The 18,851-nt window shown below is 33.6% G+C and overlaps 1 long non-coding RNA gene across 4 annotated transcripts in view; it reads left to right on the forward strand.

Moving 5' to 3' along the window:
• LOC123940098 overlaps window positions 1-18,851 on the forward strand; it is a 315,785-nt gene that overhangs the window by 99,997 nt on the left and 196,937 nt on the right. For all 4 annotated transcript variants that reach the window (XR_006818031.1, XR_006818028.1, XR_006818029.1 and 1 more), the window contains 2 exons: window positions 2,550-2,599; window positions 5,231-5,268. This is a non-coding gene — a long non-coding RNA (uncharacterized LOC123940098). The remainder of the gene's footprint in view (window positions 1-2,549; window positions 2,600-5,230; window positions 5,269-18,851) is intronic.

Below are 18,851 nucleotides of genomic sequence, written 5' to 3' on the forward strand. Positions count from 1 at the left end.
GCTTCCGGAGTGTCACAGGAGTTCTTTCCAGTCCGAGTGAAGGCCATGGTGGTTATTCAGAGTTTGGGAGAGGAAACACCATCTTTTCTTCTGGACGGTGTGGTGTCTTGATATGAGGTCTAGAACTGCTACAAATACTTTGTTATCGGGAGGAAAGACAGTCTCAGGACCAACCTGTTATATCAAGGTGGGCAGAGCTCAGTGAATGACAGAGAAATAGATTGGCGTCCTTATCAAACCATATCAGAAACTTTAACATCCTCTAGACTGCATGAGCCAGTGCATTACCTTTTAAGTGAGTTTGTGTTGGATCCTCTATTACATGAAAAGAAATCATCCAAAGTGATCCCATGACCCAATAGCACCAAGGCCAAGGACTCTTACTGGTCTTCAGTCTACTATCCCCTACCCTTCCCTGCCTCCAAAATTCATAGGAGACTTCTTTTCTAAAGCTGTTTCTAAATTTTAGTTTGATATATAAAGAGGATTAAGGGTAAGGGTAAGTCTCCATACTTTCCTATTTTAGTTTAAGAAAGCCTTCAAATACTTGGATGCACCAAAGTTTATTTTAAGTCTTTATTTTGAAATGGTTACAGACTTATCAGAAGTTGCAAAAGTAGACATAGAATCCCTTGAACCCATGACCCAGCTTCCTGTAGTGATGGTATCTTATATAACTGTAGCACAATATCAAAAAAAGAAAATCAACATAATTTAATAGGATAGTAAGCATTGTTTAATTAGTTCTTGATTTTATTATCTGTAAAGTGATTAATAAAGTGTCACCTGTAAAGTGAAAGGAATAGGTTCCTTTCAAGTTGAAACAAGGAAATGAATACAAACAGTGATGCCTAATACTTAATACCTGGAATTATTATCAAGAACATTTATATATACACTAATGTGTATGAATATACATGTATATACATATATATATGTATTGCATTTGTATATATATGTATCTATGCAAATACACACATGCAGATACAAATATATCCATTTAAAGGGCTCGGTATTATTTAAATATTTAAACAAATACATTGTTCATAGTTGAAGCTTTGTTTTTTGATATTTTGCTAAGCACATCTACAACTTGTGATTATGTCCTTGGGGGAAATACAATTTGTGATTATATTTTTCTTGTGAAAAATACTTGATCCATTTTTTGTGAAAGTTGTGGGAGAGAACTATATCAGAGTAACCCTCTTAATATATTGTGTTCAAAAATCAAATCTCTAGCAATCAGCCAGTGCATTACCAATTACTGGTCATGATGACTATACCCTCATAGGTCAATCTGTGAATACCTTCTAGATTACAGTAACTGAAGTTCTTCATTGAGTCATTTTTTGGAGAGACTCTCAACTAACTAAAGAAGTTCGCATTTTAAAAATTTTATGTGCCTCTAGCGCAGTGCTTTTCAAAGAGTGGTTAGTGGAACACCCACATTGATATCATGTGGTGAATTTTCAAGGACCTAATTTAGATCTCCCAAATGACTTCTGATGGGGAGGAGTAAAACATCTTTTTTGATGCACATCAGATCCCCATGGGCATAAAAGTTGAAGAATGTAGCCCAGGTACCGTATATCTGGCTTTCCTCAAAATATATGGATAGAGGTTTTTTGTTTTTGTTTTTGTTTAAGATTTTATTTATTTGACACAGAGAGAGAGATCACACGTAGGCAGAGTGGCAGGCAGAGAGAGACTGGGGAGGCAGGCTCCCTGCTGAGCAGAGAGCCCGATGTGGGGCTCAATCCCAGGACCCTGAGACCATGACCTGAGCCGGAGACAGAGGCTTAACCCACTGAGACACCAAAGTGCCCTAAGGATAGAGTTCTAAATTAATTCAATAATGAATGATGCTAAAAGTACTAACAGCAAGAAAAAGCAAAGAGGCAAAAGAAATGGTTTATGATAAAATTGGAAATGTATAGGAAGATAAAAGATATAAAAATGATTCAAAGGAGCATCTCAAGATAAAATCATCTTAAAATTAGTTCACCCAGATGTACTACTTTTTCTAAGAATTAACTTAAAAAATTAAAATTTTTAAATTCACACACAGTAAAATTGACTATTTTTGGTGTACAGTTCTATACACTTTAACACATGAATGAATTTGATCAGGATAAGAACAATTTTACCACCCTAAAAAAATCCTTCTTGGTTTCCCTTTGTACAAATTTATACTCTTCCCTCCCTTTCCTACTCCCAATCCTTAGCAAATACTGATCTGTTTTCTGTCACTATAGTTTTGTCTCTTAAAGAATTTCATATAAATAGAATCATACACTATGTAAACTTGAGACTGACGTCTTTGACTCCTCATAATGCCACTGAGATTTATCCAAGTTGTTTGATGTATAAATAGTTCATTACTTTTTATTATTGAGTAGTACTGCATTCTATGGCTAAAACACAGTGTGTTTTTCATTTATCTATTGAAGAACATTTGGATTGTTTCCAGTTTGGGGTGATTACAAATTGAACTGCTGTAAATATTCATGTACGGATTATTTTGTGAACATATATTTTTATTTCTCTAGGTGTAAATTCTCAGGAATGTGGTGGTCATATGAGGATATAATGAGTACAGGTAACTTTGTTAGAAACTATCAAGCTATTTTTCCAAGTGGCTTTACCATTTTGCATTCTTATTAACAATATACAAGAATTACAGATGTTCTGTGTCTTTGTTAGCACTTGGTATTGTCAGTATTGTTTATTTTAGCCATTCTAATAGGTATGTGATGATATCTTCTAGTGGTTTAAATTTGTCTTTTCCTAATGGCTAATCAGTATTGTTGAATATCTTTTGATGTGCTTACTAGCTGTCTGTATATCCTCTTTAGTGAATGTCCACTCACATTTTGGACTATTTTCATTTTTTGTAAGATTTATTTATTTATTTGAGAGAGAGAGAGAGAGAGAGAATTAGAAAGGGGCAGAGAGAATGTTTAAGCAGACTCTTACTGAGATGGAGCCCTGTATGGGCTGAATTTCGTGACCCATGAGATCAGAACCCGAGCCAAAACTGAGAGCTGACGCTTAACCTACTGAACCACGCAGGTGCCCCTCTTTTGACTTTTTAGATTGGATTTTTTGTTTTCTACTGGTGGGTTTAGAGGGTTCTTTATATATTCTAAGTAAAAATCCTTGTCAGATATGTGACTTGCAGATAACTTCTTCTGGTCTGTAAGTTATGTTTTTATTCTCTTAACAGTGTCTTTCACAGAAGGAAATTTTGTATTTTTTTACTATTTATTTATTTATTTATTTATTTTTGAGAGAGAGAGAGAGAATCTTAAGCAGGCTCAAAGCATTGTGCCAAGCCCAATGCGGGACTTGATCTCATGACACTGAGATCATGATCTGAGCCAAAATCAAGAGTCAGGCGCTTGACTGGCTGAGCCACCCAGGTGTCCCCCAAATTTTTAAGTTTGATGAATTCTGGTTTGCTATTTCTTTTGTAGGGATCATGCTTTTGATCTAACATATAAGAACTCTTTGCCTAATTGAAGTAATGAAGATTTTCTTCTATTTTTTTTAAAGTTTTGTAGTTTTACATTTATGTACAGATCTGTGATTAATTTTGAATCAAATTTTGTAAGAGGTTATATTATATTTTTGGGGTTTTTTTGTTTGTTTTTTTGGAGTATTTTTTGTATGTCCTACTTGCTTTGTCTTAACCATTTGTGGAAAATACTATATTTTACCTATTTAATTATTTTTGCACTTTTGTAAAAACCATATGGCTCAAGGGAATGATAAAGCAAGCCATAGTCTGGGATAAAATGTTTGCAAAAGACATATCTGATAAAGGACTGTTATGAAAAATATACAAAGAACTCTTAAAACTAGCAGTTAAACAGTGAATAATCCAATTTTAAAAAATGGTTAAAAGACTTAAACAGACACCAAAGAAGATATATAGTTGGCAAATAAGCATATGAAAAGATGTTTAACATATGTCAATTCACAACAATGTGATGCCAGTACACACCAAAATCCAAAACACTGTAAACAACCTTGGTACGGATGTTGAGCAACAAGAACTATCATTCGTCACTGGTGAGAATGCAAAACGGTACAGACACTTTGGAAGACAGTTTGGCAGTTTTTTACAAAACCAAACATATTCTTACCATACAATCTAACAGCTGCATTCCTTGGTATTTACCTAAGTGCATTGAAAACTTATGTCCATGTAAATACATGTATATAGATTTCTTTATATTTTTATTTTTTTAAAAGATTTTATTTATATATTTGAGAGAGAGGAAGAAAGCACAAGTATGTGGGGGGCAGAGGTAGAGGGAGAAACAGATTACCTGCTGATCAGGAAGCCCTACATGGGGCTGGGATCATGACCTGAGCCAAAGGCAGATAGAAGGCAGATAGTCACCTGGGTGACTGAGCCACCCAGGTGCCCATATACAGATGTTTATAGCAGCTTTATTTATAATTGCTGAAACATGGAAACAACCAGGATGTCCTTCAGAAGGTGAATGCATACATAAACTATTACACATCTGAAAAACTGAAAATTACTCAGTGCTAATAAGAAATGAGCTATCAAGACATGAAAATATATGGACAAACTTTAAGTGAGTATTACTAAATGAAAGTAACCAATCTGAAAAGGGTATACCCTATACGAATTCAATATATGATATTCTTCAAAAAAAGAAAAACTGTAGAGACAATGAAACTATCAGTGGACGAAGGGATGAATAGATAGAACACAGAAGATTTTTTGAAAAAAAAAAAAAAAAAAAAAAAGATCATCAATTGGCCACATATGTGGGGGTCTATTTCTAAACTCCATTCTCTTTCATTGATCTGTACGTATATTTATCTGTCTACCAACATCTCACTATAATTTTATAATTGGCCTAAAAATTGTGATTCTCCCATTTTTATTCCTTTTGAAAATGGCTTTGCTTGTCGATGTGAATTTTGGAATCTAGTCTATATCTACATAAAGAAAAAAAAAAAAAAGGAGTCCTGCTGGGGATTTGCCTGTGACTGTGTTTTATCTATAGATTCTTTGGAGCAGAGTTGACATCTTTCCTATGTTGGGTCTTGCAGTCCATAAACATAGATTTTAATTATTTTTCAGTTATCATAAATGTATATGTTTAAAATTGTTTTTTATTGCTTATCATTTATTCTTATTAAATGGGAATATATGATTTGAGTTTTATATGTTAACTTTTTTTTGTAGATTCCTTGAGATTGCCTGCACAGAAAATCACATTGCCTGTAAGTAGAGATAGTTTTATTTTTTCCTTATAATCTATTTGACCACCCCTCCCACATTCCTTATTGCTCTGATTAGGACTTCCTGAGGTTTTTAACCATGAATTAATATTGAATTTTGTCAAAAATTTTCTTTGCATCACGTTTGCATTCACGTTAGGCTGTTAATAATAGACTGCACTGATTGATTTTTAAATATTGAACCAACCTTGCTTTCCTGGGATAAACTCCATTTTTTTGTTTTACATATTACTTGATTCCATTTGTTAATATTTTGGGGAGGATTTTTTTTTTCTACTTCTAGAGGGATATTGGTCTGTAGTTTTCTTTTCTTACTGTCTTTGGTTTTCATATCAGGGTAATATTGGCTTCACAAAATTAGTCAGGAATTGTCCCCTCATCTCCTTTTTTTCTGGAGGAGATTGTATTAAATTGGTGTTATTTCTTCTTGAAATGTTTGATAGAAATAAGTAGTGAAGTTATTTATGCTTGTATATTACATTTTCAAAAGGTTTTATCTAGAAATTAAATTTAACAGGCCCCAGGGTGGCTCAGTCAGTTAAGTGTCCAACTCTTGATTTTGGCTCAAGTCATGATCTCAGGGTCCTAGGATCAAGACTTACACAGGGCTCTGCACTTAGTGGGGAGACTGATTGAGATTCTCTCCCTCTCTCTGCCCCTCCCTCTGTATCTATCTATCTATGTATCTATCTATCTATCTATCTATCTATCTATCATCTATATATCATCTCTAAAACAAATTAAAAAAGAAATTTAAGAGGTGTAGGATTATTCAGGTGTCTTTCACCTTGCATAAATTTTTGAGAAATTGCTTTATTTTTTAAAAGATTTTATTTATTTATTTGATAGAGAGAAAAAGAGAGGGAGAGAGAGAGAAAGCAAGCAGAGTGAGTGGCAGAGGAAGAGGGAAACAGGCTCCCCACTGAGCAGAGAGCCTGACGTGGGCCTCAATCCCAGGACTTTGGGATCATGACCTGAGCCGAAGGCGGTCGCTTAACTGACTGAGCCACACAGGCACCCTAGGAATTGCTCTATTTTATTTAAGTTGTCTTAAATTTATGTGCACAGTGTTCTTTTCAGTGTAATCTTAGGATTCTTTTAATGTCTTTGGTGTCTATAGTGGTATATTCTCCTTCATTCCGTATACTCGCAATTTTTATCTCCTTTCTTTTTCACTTTTTCAGATTTAATAGTGGTTTATCAATTTTACTGAGTTTTAAAAAAGAAATCAACTTTGTCTTCATTTTTTTCTATTTCTTTTTTTTGTTTCATTTATTTCTGCCCTCATTTTTATTATTTATTTCCCATGTTTACTTTTGTTTTGTTTTGTTTTGCTGTTTTCCTAATTTAAGGTAAGAGCTTGTATTATGGAATTATGACTTTCCTTTTTTCCTTTCTTTGCTGGTTATTCTGGACTATAAAAATTGGTCATGTAAGGCCAAACTATGCAAAGTAATTTTAATAATCAGTGGGCTTTATATTTTTTATAAATGACTTTATATTTTTTATAACTACATCAAATCCTTTCTTACTGTGGATTATAAGTGGTTGACAAATGAAAAAAAGGTGAAGTTAATACTTATTTAGTAAATTGTAATTTAAGACATTAAGTATTTTGAGAACTGAAGTGTTTTGTTTGTAAAAATGCAAAAAAAAGTACTTTGAACTTCTCATTATGTAAATTACAATGAGAGCAAGCATCTTGTCCATGCCTTGGCAGTTTGTCTTATTGCTTTCTAAGTTTGAATTAGTTTCCAACAATTTACCCTTCGTACATCAACTATTGTGAAATATTTCCAAATGTTCCTTTCATGTGAAATTTTGTCATTGTCACTTTTGGGATATCTACAGTCCTTTTCACTACCACTTTCCTCATTCTGTTAATATGTTCACCTTTACTGAGTTCCTCTGACTGCATTGCCATTTTGAATGGCAGCATTGTCAACCTTTCCGTGTTCAGCTATTTTTTCTATTACTCTGTTTCTGTTGCATTCAAATTTCACTTTGCTTTTTTGTGGCACATTCATCTTTGTTGGCCAGTTTTCTCTTTTTATTGTACATTTTTTAAAATGTCAGATGGGTTTATCATTGGAACACAAGGAGACAGCGCATTTATACTCTCTGCTATATGTGCATGAACTGAATAACAGATGTACAGTGACCAATCACTGACAGCTTTGAAAGAAGTAGGTGATTGGTCACTGATCATGATGCACATCTGTTATTTATGTACTGATTTGTGAACTGAAGAACTAGAAGTGAAGTTTTTACTTCATGTAGTTACTCATAGTAAATATATTGAAGTAATTAAAAATTGAACCATGTTAGTGGGGACTGATTAATTAAGCTATGGTAATTGAAATTCATGTATATTGGGACTGTTTAAAGCTAAGCCTATCTGCATAAGCATTTATTTCTATAAATTTCCTTCTGAGCACAGCTTTAGATGCACTCCATAAATGCTGATATATGAGCTTTCATTTTTGTTCACCTTAAATTATTTTATAATTTTCCTTTAGATTTCTTCTTTGACCAATGGTTTATTTGGAGGCTTGTTGTTTACTTTATAAATATGTGGAGTTTCTCTTGTTGTATTTCTGCTATTTATTTCTAGTTTAATTCCGTTACTTTCAGAGAACATACCTTGGGTGATGTAAATTCTTTAAATTCATTAAGGTTTATTTGATAAGCCAGAATATAATCCACTTTTATTTCTTCAAATTGCACATGAAAGACTATTCTGCTGTTGTTCAGTGGAATGTTTTATAAATGTCACTTAATTATAGTTGTTTGATGTGATCAGGAAAATTCTTTTATGACCTTGCTAACTTTCTGTCAACTATTTCTTTTGCTTACTAAGAAGAGAGTTTTTTCCCCCCAGCTTTATTAAGATATAATTTTTATGTATATATGATATAATTTATATATAATTTTGTGTGAAATTAAAGTGTACAATGTGACGATTTGACACACTTATATTTTGGGAAATGATTGCCACAAACAGAGTTAGTTAATACCATCATCACTTACCTAATTAACATTATTTGTGTGTGTGAGGACATTTAAGATTTACTGTCTTAGCAACCTTCAAGTATGTAATACAGTGTTGTTAATTATAGCTAGTATGATATCTATTAAAGCCCTAGAACTATTCCTCTTAATATTATAAGTTTTTATCTTTTGACCAACACCTCCCCAATCTCTCCTACCAGCCCCTGGAACCAACATTCTTTTTTTTTTTTTTAAAGATTTTATTTATTTATTTGACAGACAGAGATCACAAGTAGGCAGAGAGGCAGGCAGAGAGAGAGAGGGAGCAGGGTAGAAGCAGGCTTCCCGCTGAGCAGAGAGCCCGATGCGGAACTCGATCCCAGGACCCTGGGATCATGACCTGAACCGAAGGCAGTGGCTTAACCCACTGAGCCACCCAGGCACCCCTGGAACCAACATTCTACCTAAGAGGGACGTTTTTAAAGTCTCCATAATAGCTGTGGATTTGTCTTTTTTTTTTTCTTTCAGTTCTGTCATTTTTGCTTTATGTATTTAGAAGCTCTGTACTTAGGTGCATACACATTTGTAATTGTTTAGTCTTCTTGGTAAATTAGCCCTTTAATCATTATGCAATCTGCCTCTTTATCTCTGATTATTATTATTTTGCTCTATTGTCTACTTTGTCTGGTATGAAGTTCACCATTCCAGGTTCATTTCGATTAGTGTTTACTTGTTATACTTTACCCTTTCTACTTTTATTTATTTCATATGTTTTCATTTATTTCATATGTTTTATTTCATATGTATTTTATTTATTTCATATGTTTCATAGTTTATTTCATATGGACCAGTTTCCTGTAGATAGCATATAGTTGAGTCATTAAAAAAGCCATTCTGATAATTTCTGTCTTTTAATTAGTGCATTCAGACCATTTATATCAAATGCAAGTACTGATATATTTGGGGTTAGCTCTCCTATTTATTATTATTTTTTTAATTTTGTTTCTTCTCTTTTACTCATTTGTTTCCCTTTCCTGCCTTCTTTTTATTTGAATATTTTTAATATTTCATTTTAGTTTATCTGTTTTATTTTTTACTATATTTATTTTTAAATTGAGACATATTTTATATATAATTGTGTGAGCTGAAGTTGTACAATGTATTTATTTGATCCATTTATATATTGCAATGTGATCACTATCACAGTTTTAACTAATACACCAGATATTTATGATTTCTTTTTTGTGGTAAGAATATTTAAGACCTAGTCTTTTAACAGTTTTAAAGTATATAATAGTGTTGTTGACTATAAAAAACATGCTGTACATTAGATCTCTCAAGCTTATTTATCCTCTACTTTCAAATTTGCACAACATCACCCCAATCCCCCCATCCACCTGCCCCTGATAACCACCATTCTATTCTGTTTCTATGAGTGTGGCTTTTTTAGATCCCACAAATAAGTGAGATCATATAATATTTTACTTTGTCTGGCTTATCTCAGTAAGCATATTGCCTCAGATTCCATCTATGTTGTCACAAATGACAGGATTTCCTTCTTCCTCATGGGTGAATAATATTCACTATACACACACCACTTCTCCATTATTGTTGACAGGCACTTAGGTTTTTCCATATTTTAGCTATTGTGAATTATGCTGCAATGAACCATGAGAATGCAGATTTTTTTGATATCCTGTTTTCATTTCCTTTGGTTATATACACAGATGTGGGGTTGCTGGATCTTGTGGTAGTTGTATTTTAAATTTTTGAGGAACTTCCATATTGTTTTCCATAGTGGTTATACCAATTTACATTTCTACCGACAGTGCACAAGTGTTCTCTTTTCTCTGTATCTTCATTAACACTTATCTCTTATCTTCTTGATGATAGACATTCTAATAGATGTGAGATGATGTCTTGCTGTGGTATTGATTTGTAGTTCCCTAATCATTCACGATGTTGAACATTTTTTCATGTACTTTTTGGTCATTTGGTTGTCTTCCTTGGGAAAAATGTCTATTCAGTTTCTTTGCCCATTTATAAATCAGCTTTTTTTTTTTGGTTATTATGTTGTACCTGTTTTTAATATATTTTAATATTAAACTCTTATTCAGTATATGTTTTGCAAATATTTTCTCCAATTCCACAGGTTGCCTTTTTATTTTGTCAATTGTTTCTTTTGCTGTGCAGAAACTTTTTTTTTTTTTGAAGATTTTATTTATTTATTTGACAGAGAGAGGCACAGTGAGAGAGGGAAAACAAGCAGGGGGAGTGGGAGAGGAAGATGGAGGCTTCCCACTGAGCAGGGAGTCCTATGTAATGTGCGGCTAATCCCAGGATCCTGGGATCATGACCTGAGCTGAAGGCAGATGCTTACCAACTGAGCCACCCAGGTGCCCCTGTGCAGAAACTTTTTTATTTGATGTAGTTTCACTTGTTGATTTTTCCTTTGTTGCTTGTACTTTTAGTGTCATATCCAAAATATTGCTGAGACCAATGTTGAAGAGATTTCTCCCTTACATTTCCTTCTAGGAGTGTTATAACATCATGTCTTATGTTTAAGCTTTTAATCCATTTTGATTTAATTTTTGTGAGAAGTGTAAGATAGGGGTCCAGCTTAATTTTCTGCATGCAATTATGCAGTTTTTCCAACACCCTTTGTTGAAGAGACTATCCTTTTCTCATTGAGTGTTCTAGGCTCTCTTGTCAAATATTAGTTGACTGTGTATGTTGGGATTCATTTCTGGGCTTTCTATTCTGTTCCATTGGTCTATGTGTCTATTTTGATGCTAGTATCCTACAGTTTTAATTACTATAGTCTTATAATATAGTTTGAAATTAGGAAGTGTTATTTCTCCAGGTTTGTTCTTTCTAAAAATTATTTTGACTACTTGGGGTCTTTTGCAATTCCATGCAAACCTTATGATTTTTTTCTCTATTTCTGTAAGTAATGCCATTGGAATTTTGATAGGGATTTCATTGAATCTATAGATGGCTTTGGGTAGTATGGCTATTCTAACAATATTAATTCTTTCAATCCATGAACATGAGATATCTTTTGTGCCTTTTAAAATTTCTTTAATAAAAAAAAAATTTTTTTCTTTAATCAAAGTCTTACAGTTTTCAGTCTATGTATCTGCACTTCTTCCTAAGTATTTTGTTTCTGATTCTATTGTGAATGGGATATTTGTCTTTATTTGTTAACGTATGAAAATGCAATTGATTTCTGTATGTTGACTTTATATCCTGCAACTTTAATAAATTCATTGATTAGTTCTAATAATGTTTTAGTTGAATTTTTAGGATTTTCTACGTGTAAGATTATAGCATCTGCAAATAATGACAATTTTACTTCTTCCTTTCCAGTTTGATGTCTTTTATTTCTTTGTCTTACTTAATTGCTATAGCTAGGACTTCCAGTACTAGGTTGAATAAGAGTGGTGAGAGCAGACATGCTTTTCTTGTGTTTGACTTCAAGGAAAAGTTTTGAATCTTTCATCATTGAATGTGATGTTAGTTGTGGGTGTGTCATATATATGATCTTTATTATGTTTAGGTATGTGTCTTCTATACCCAGTTTGTTGAAGGTTTTCATTATGAAAGATGTTGAATACTTTTAAATGCCTTTTTTGCATCTATTTAGACAATAATATGATTTGTGTCTTCTCATTTTATGAATGTGGTACATCATACATATTGATTTGCATATATTGAAGCATTCTTACATCCCAGGGATAATCTCATGTGATCGTGATGTATGATCTTTCTATGTTCTGCTGAATCCAGTTTGCTAATATTTTGTTGAGAATTTTTGCTTCTATAGTTTTCTTATAGTGTACTTGTCTGGCTTTGGCATTAGGGCTATGCTCACCTCATACAAAGAGTTTGGATATGTTTCCCCTTTTTTAATTTATTGGAAGAATTTGAAAAGAACCTACATTAATTCTTCTTTAGATGTTTGGTAAAATTTGTTGGTGAAACCATCTGTCCTGAGCTCTTCTATTTTGGGGGATATTTGATTACTGATTCAACTCTTTGATCATTATTGGTCTGATCAGATTTTTATTTCTTCATGATTCGCTTTTGGTATGCTGTATGTTTCTAGGAATTTATCCATTTCTTGTAGATTATCCAATTTGTTGACTTATAATTGTTCTTTTATGAGGCTATGTATTTCTTTTTTTTTTTTTTAAAGATTATTTATTTGCCTGCGTGCGCAAGAGAGCGAGCGAGCAGCGCGAGCAGGAGTGAACAAGAGTGTGGGGGGGGGGGGCAGAGGGAGAAGAAGAAGCAGGCTTCGCACTGAGCAGGGAGCTTGATAGAGGGCTAAGTCCCAGTACCCTGGGATGATGATCTGAGCTGAAGGTAGACATTTGCCAGCAGAGCTACCCAGGTGCCCCTATTTATTTACTTTTTTATTTATTTCTCTCTCTTTTTCACAGTCCACTTGGAACCTATGCCTTTTACTTCAGACAGAAGTTAGATAATTTATCTATTTATCACTATATCCTAAAATTATTGATTAAAAATAAAAAACTAGAGTATTGATTAACTATGTAATCCAGATCCATCCTATAACCCTTCCTATGTCTTAAGAAGATATTACCCAATATACAAATAATTGATAAGTTATAAAGGAATGATAACATATTTTTTCTAAAGTTTAATCAATTATAGGGTAACTACTTTAGAAATAGATTATGTTTTAAAATAATTTGACTGATGTGTGAATAGTAGAAATTTATTAATATTGAACACATTTAAATTTTATTTGCTGGGATTTTTTCCCCTTTAATAACTAACTAAATGAATTTGACAACATTGAGCATAGGAAATAAGTAACAAATCAAAGCTTGCTCATAGAAAACGTGTCATTTATGATACTACTTATAACCAGTATGTGGAAAAAGAAAATAACACTGGGTGCCTGGGTGGACGAGTCCTATAAGCAACCAACTCTTGATTTTGGCTCAGGTCATGATCTCAAGGTCGTGGGATCAAGCTCCACAAGGGGCTCCAAGCTCAGCAGGGAGTTTCCTCCAGGATTCTCTCTCTCCCTCTGCTCCTCTCCCTGCTTGTGCATTCTCTCTCTCAAATAAACAAATAAATCTTTTAAAAAAAGAGAAAAGAAACAAATTGTGGCCTTTTTACATTATTAATGAAAATTTTGTCTACTTTAAAATTTCTAACAGTATTTTAGAGTAGGAACTAAAGGGGTTACTTTTACTACAACAATATTCATATTTATGGGCTACTTTTTCATATCTCAAGGGCTACTTCTTAACAATTATGTGGATAGAGAATATCCTCATTTTACATATGAATAAACTGAGAAATAAAGAAGTTAACTAAATTTCCCAAGTTCACACACATTGAATAAAAGTGGTATGATTTAAATTGAGTATTTTGGCTTCAGATTCCACACTCTGAACTATCTTATTATCTAGTCTCTAGAAGAGAGGGCAATAGCATTTTTGTATTACCATCTTGAGAAATGTTAGAATATAAAACAATTTTTATTTTTAAAAATAAAAACAATTTTTTTAAAGATTTTATTTTTAAGTACTCTCTACACACATTGTGGAGCTTGAATTCATGACCCCCGAGATTAAGCATCACATGCTTTATGGATTAAGCCAGCTTGGCACCCTAGAATATAAAACAATTTTTAAAAAGAAGAGTAGTATGTTATTATGTGTGTGTATGTGTGTCAGTGTGTGTTTGTATATGCACATATCTGTATAATATTTCGCTCAAAGTGACTCTTTAACTTAGTTACAGATATTTTGTAGGTTCCATACTGGAAAAAAGATCTTGTCAGGCATCAGTGTATTCTTATGCTTTGCTATGTATTTTCAGGTTTCACTTTCATGTCTTTACACATTGATTATATACAAATAACATGAAATAGCCATCAGTTTTTATTTATTTATTTATTTTTTAAAATATTTTTTTCTTTCATTTCTTTTCAATGTTCCAGAATTCATTGTTTATGCACCACTCCCAGGGCTCCATGCAACACATGCCCTCCATAATACCCACCACCAGGCTCACCCCTCCCCCCACCCTCCCCAAAACTCTCTTTGTTTCTTAGAGTCTACAGTCTCTCATAGTTTGTCTCCCCGTCCAATTTCCCCCAATTCACTTCTCCTCTCCATCTCTCAGTGTCCTCCATTGTTATTCCTTATGCTCCACAAGTAAGTTTAACCATAGGATAATTGACTCTTTCTGCTTGACTTATTTCACTCAGCATAATCTCTTCCAGTCCCATCTATGTTGATACAAAAGTTGGGTATTCATGCTTTCTGATGGAGGCTTAATACTCCATTTTATATATGGATCATATCTTCTTTATCCATTCATCCAATGAAGGGCATCTTGGTTCTTTCCACAGTGTGGCAACTGTGGCCATTGCTGCTGTGAACATTGGGGTACATTTGGCCCTTCTTTCCACTACATCGTATCTTTGGGGTAAATACCCAGTTGTGCAATTTCAGGGTCATAGGGAAGCTCTATTCTTAATTTCTTGAGGAATCTCCACACTGTTTTCCAAAGTGGCTTTGCACCAACTTGCATTCCCATCAACAGTGTAAGAGGGTCCCCTTTCTCCACATCCTCTCCAACACTTGTTGTTTACTGTGTTGTTGGTTTTGGCCACTCTGACTGGTATAAGGTTTTCATTTGAAAAATTCATTTGAAAATTTCATTTTCATTGTGGTTTTCATTTGAATCCTGATGGCTAATGATGATGAACATTTTTTCATGTGTCTGTTAGCTATTTGTATGTCTTCTTTGGAGAAGTGTCTGTTCATGTCCTCTGCCCATTTTTTGACGTGATTATCTGTCTTGTGTTTGTTGAGTTAGAGGAGTTCTTTATAGATATTGGATATCAGCCCTTTGTCTGTAGTGTCATTTGTGAATATCTTCTCCCATTCCGTGGGTTGCCTCTGTTTTGTTGACTGTTTCCTTTGCTGTGCAGAAGCTTTTGATCTTGATGAAGTCCCAAAAGTTAATTTTTGCTTTTGTTTCCTTTGTCTTTGGAGACATATCCTGAAATAAGTTGCAATATCCATCAGGTTTTGAATTCTGCTTCTGAGAAAGGCCACAACATTATAGTCTTGAAACTTTAATGAGTAGGATTCAGTTTAGTAACATTCTGAGTATCATTATGACCTCTCTCTAAAGTAGACTTTTCTTATGCCATTTAATATTTTTTTGAGAGTTTAAGAACTACTATAGACTAATAGTAAAAATTGTTATTTTATTCTTTCATGCCTTATTTCTTTACCACTCTTCTCAAGTGATGTTTCCTGTAAAAACTGATCTAAAAGGTTAGGTTAATCAAATTGTTGAAGATTGCAATGTTCTTTGGTTTATTCTTTCTTGTTTTAGTTTTTTAATGACATGTGGTTATTTACTTAAAATTTTTTATTTTTAAAAAATTTTAGTTTAAATTCCAGTTAGTTAACATACAGTGTAATGTTAGTTTCAGGTGTACAATATAGTAATTCAACACTTCCATACAACACCTGGTGCTCATCACCAGTGCCGTCCTTAATTCCTCATTACCTATTTAACCCATCTCCCTGCCCACATCCTCTCTGGTAACCATCAGTTTGTTCTATAGTTAAGTCTGTTTCTTGGTTTGCCTCTATCTCTCTTTTTTCTCTTTGTACCTTTGTTTTGTTTCTTAAATTCCACATGAGTGGAATCCCATGATGTTTGTCTTTCTCTGACTGACTTATTTCCCTTGGCATAATACTCTCTGGCTCTATCCATGTCATTGCAAAAGGCAGGAGTTCATTCTGTTTTACGGCTAAACAATGTTCTGAAAATCAAAACCAGCTCTGCTGGTATTCCAGTAGAGAAAATATACTTTTCTTATTCTGCAGTGCAAAAACTGAAATACATTAACTGCTTCATTTTTCAAATAATTTGAAAATCTTATTCTTTCAATACATGATGTGGGATATATTAATGAGGAATCAAAATTTTGAGTGGGTAAATCTTTTAGAGAAAACATGTCCACAAATATTAGTTTTCTTTCTTCCATCCTTTATAGATTCTCTGTCCCTTTTTAGATATTGGCCAAAACAAAACAAAAACAAAACTGATTCCTATGCAGTATTTACAATGCTTTGTTTCTTTTTTGTTTCTTTTGTTTCTTTGTTTCTTCTTAAATAATAATGATTTAGTGAGATTTCTGAGACAGAATTTTTTCCATCATCCAATCCTTAGTTTTTACTTCCTACCTGTTATTCTTCTAACTCTACCTTAAATTATTTCGTTCTACTATTTGTTGGAATTTTAAAGGTGACTTTAATTTAAGGATGTACATATTGCCACGGTAGGAGAGTTTTCAAAGGTTGGTGGAGTCATGCAGCTTCTTCTTCTTAAAATTTTATTTATAAGAGAGAGAGCATGAGGTGGGGGGGGGGGGGCGGAGGGAAGAGGGAAGGGCAGAGAGAGCGAGCCAGAGAGAGAGAGAAGCAGGTTCCCTGCTGAGGGCCTCAGTCCCAGGAACCTGAGCTCATGACCTGAGCTGAAAGCAGACGCTTTACCAAATGAGCCACCCAGGTGCCCCAACTTACTCTTTTAATAGACATTTATTAAAAAAAAATTTTTAGTTCACATTTATATGTACTCAAAATAGAAGTTCTATTATTTTCTGTGTTCAGTAAATATAATAATGCTGGAAAATACAGAGCAATGGTAGTCCTACTTAGTGTGACCTTTCATTATATTTATGCTTGCTGCAAAGAGAGTCTGCCTGGCCTCAGAGAGCCTCACTTACTGTGCCACTCTTAAACCCTGAGCCCCAGTGTTCTCACCAGTGTCCTTATAACCCAATTACCTTGAAGATGAAGGTATGGCCATAAAGGAATCACTTCTCTATATTCATAGATCTGACTATAGCAAAAAGAGCTGGATTTTATGCAATTTTCTATTTGTACTGGAGAGACAAAAATTTCATTTTGAACAAAGGTGGAAATGTAATTTATGTTAGGAGTCTGACAGAGACAGCTAATCTGACATATGAGTTTGCTTTGATATAAATCACAGATTGCTAATAATAGACGCATCATTTCTTGAAGTAAATTTATCCTTTTTAATGTTTTCATCAGGTCTTTCAACTCTTCTTTGCTTGATTTCCCAGTATCCTGCTGGTTCAGTGAATTAATCACGTAATATGAATTATTTAAATTAGTAAGAATTATTAAGGAGTAAGCAATTTTGATATTTTCCCCTAGTTCTAAGCAGAATACACATAATTTCTCCTCTGTTTTAAAGAGAAGGTGGAAGATATAGATATTAAATTGCACAATTCACCCAGATAAGATGATATGACAGTCAACAAGGATTTTTTAAATGAAATTATAGCAATATAAATTCTACAATTTTCTTTAACCATGATTTAAGCCTTCCAAGAATTAGCTGATAGTATTTTAATTAATTGTAACTTATTTTTGGCAATTGTTGGCAAAATCAGACCAAAGCAGAAACATGTAATTCAGATTTAATCAATTAACTGAGTTCGGACACCTCTGAGCGCTCATAGAGGTTCAGAATATACTGGCATGATGCTCTATACTAGGAATACAAAAACGAATATGAGATGATTGCTGTTCCAGAGGAGTTGGGAAGGTAGGATATGGGAAGACAGATATGTGAACAATTAATGTGATAAATAGATATATCAAGTTGTATGGGAACACAAAGGAATTGATTGTTTATCTAGGCTGGATAGTTGGGAATTATAAAGAGGAAACATGTTGCAGAAAAGCACAGAAGCCTTAATGTTCATGCCAGTGATCCAAGGATGGAGAATAATCCATTGTGCCTAGAAAATATAGTGTGGGAAAGAGTGAGGGGAGAGGAGCCAGTCTGTTCTGTGAAGAAAGACCATAGATGCCGAGCTGAGGAGCCTTTACTTTGGTGGAAAGGATGAGAGGTAACCAGAAGGGTGATTGAGAAATTTTATCACTGATGGTCTCTTTCTCATGAGTGAGTAGACTTATAAACTTATTTGATAAAAATACTGAATTTGACTGACAAAATATATTGATAAAAATACCTACTTGACTTGGAATGTTTATTGACCAGTTTTATGTGAAATCTTAGATTAGATTACATGACTTTTCATCTCCATGATGAAAATAATTTGAAATTTAAAAATAATTTGCTTTTCACTTTTAAGCAGATAATGGTTTATATAAAAATACTCACAAGGGGCACCTGGGCGGCTCAGTAGGTTAAGCCTTTGCCTTCGCCTTCGACTCAGGTCATGATCCCAGGGATCCTTAGCAGGGAATCTGCTTCTTCCTCTCCCTCTGGCACTTTCCCCTCACTTGTGTTCTCTCTGTTTCCTGTCTCAAATAAATAAATGAAATCTTTAAAAATAATAATAAAATAAAAATACTCACAAATTTACTTCTCCTGACTGACCAACTTGTGACATATGCATAAAAAAAATAAAATAACTGAAATAAAATATTGCTTGGCCACAATAAAATATGTTTTTCACATTAGCTTTTGAAAAAAATTGAAAATTTTTGACAGAAAATTGAAAT

This window comes from Meles meles, chromosome 4 (assembly GCF_922984935.1).
Source record: "Meles meles chromosome 4, mMelMel3.1 paternal haplotype, whole genome shotgun sequence".
Taxonomy (NCBI): domain Eukaryota; kingdom Metazoa; phylum Chordata; class Mammalia; order Carnivora; family Mustelidae; genus Meles; species Meles meles.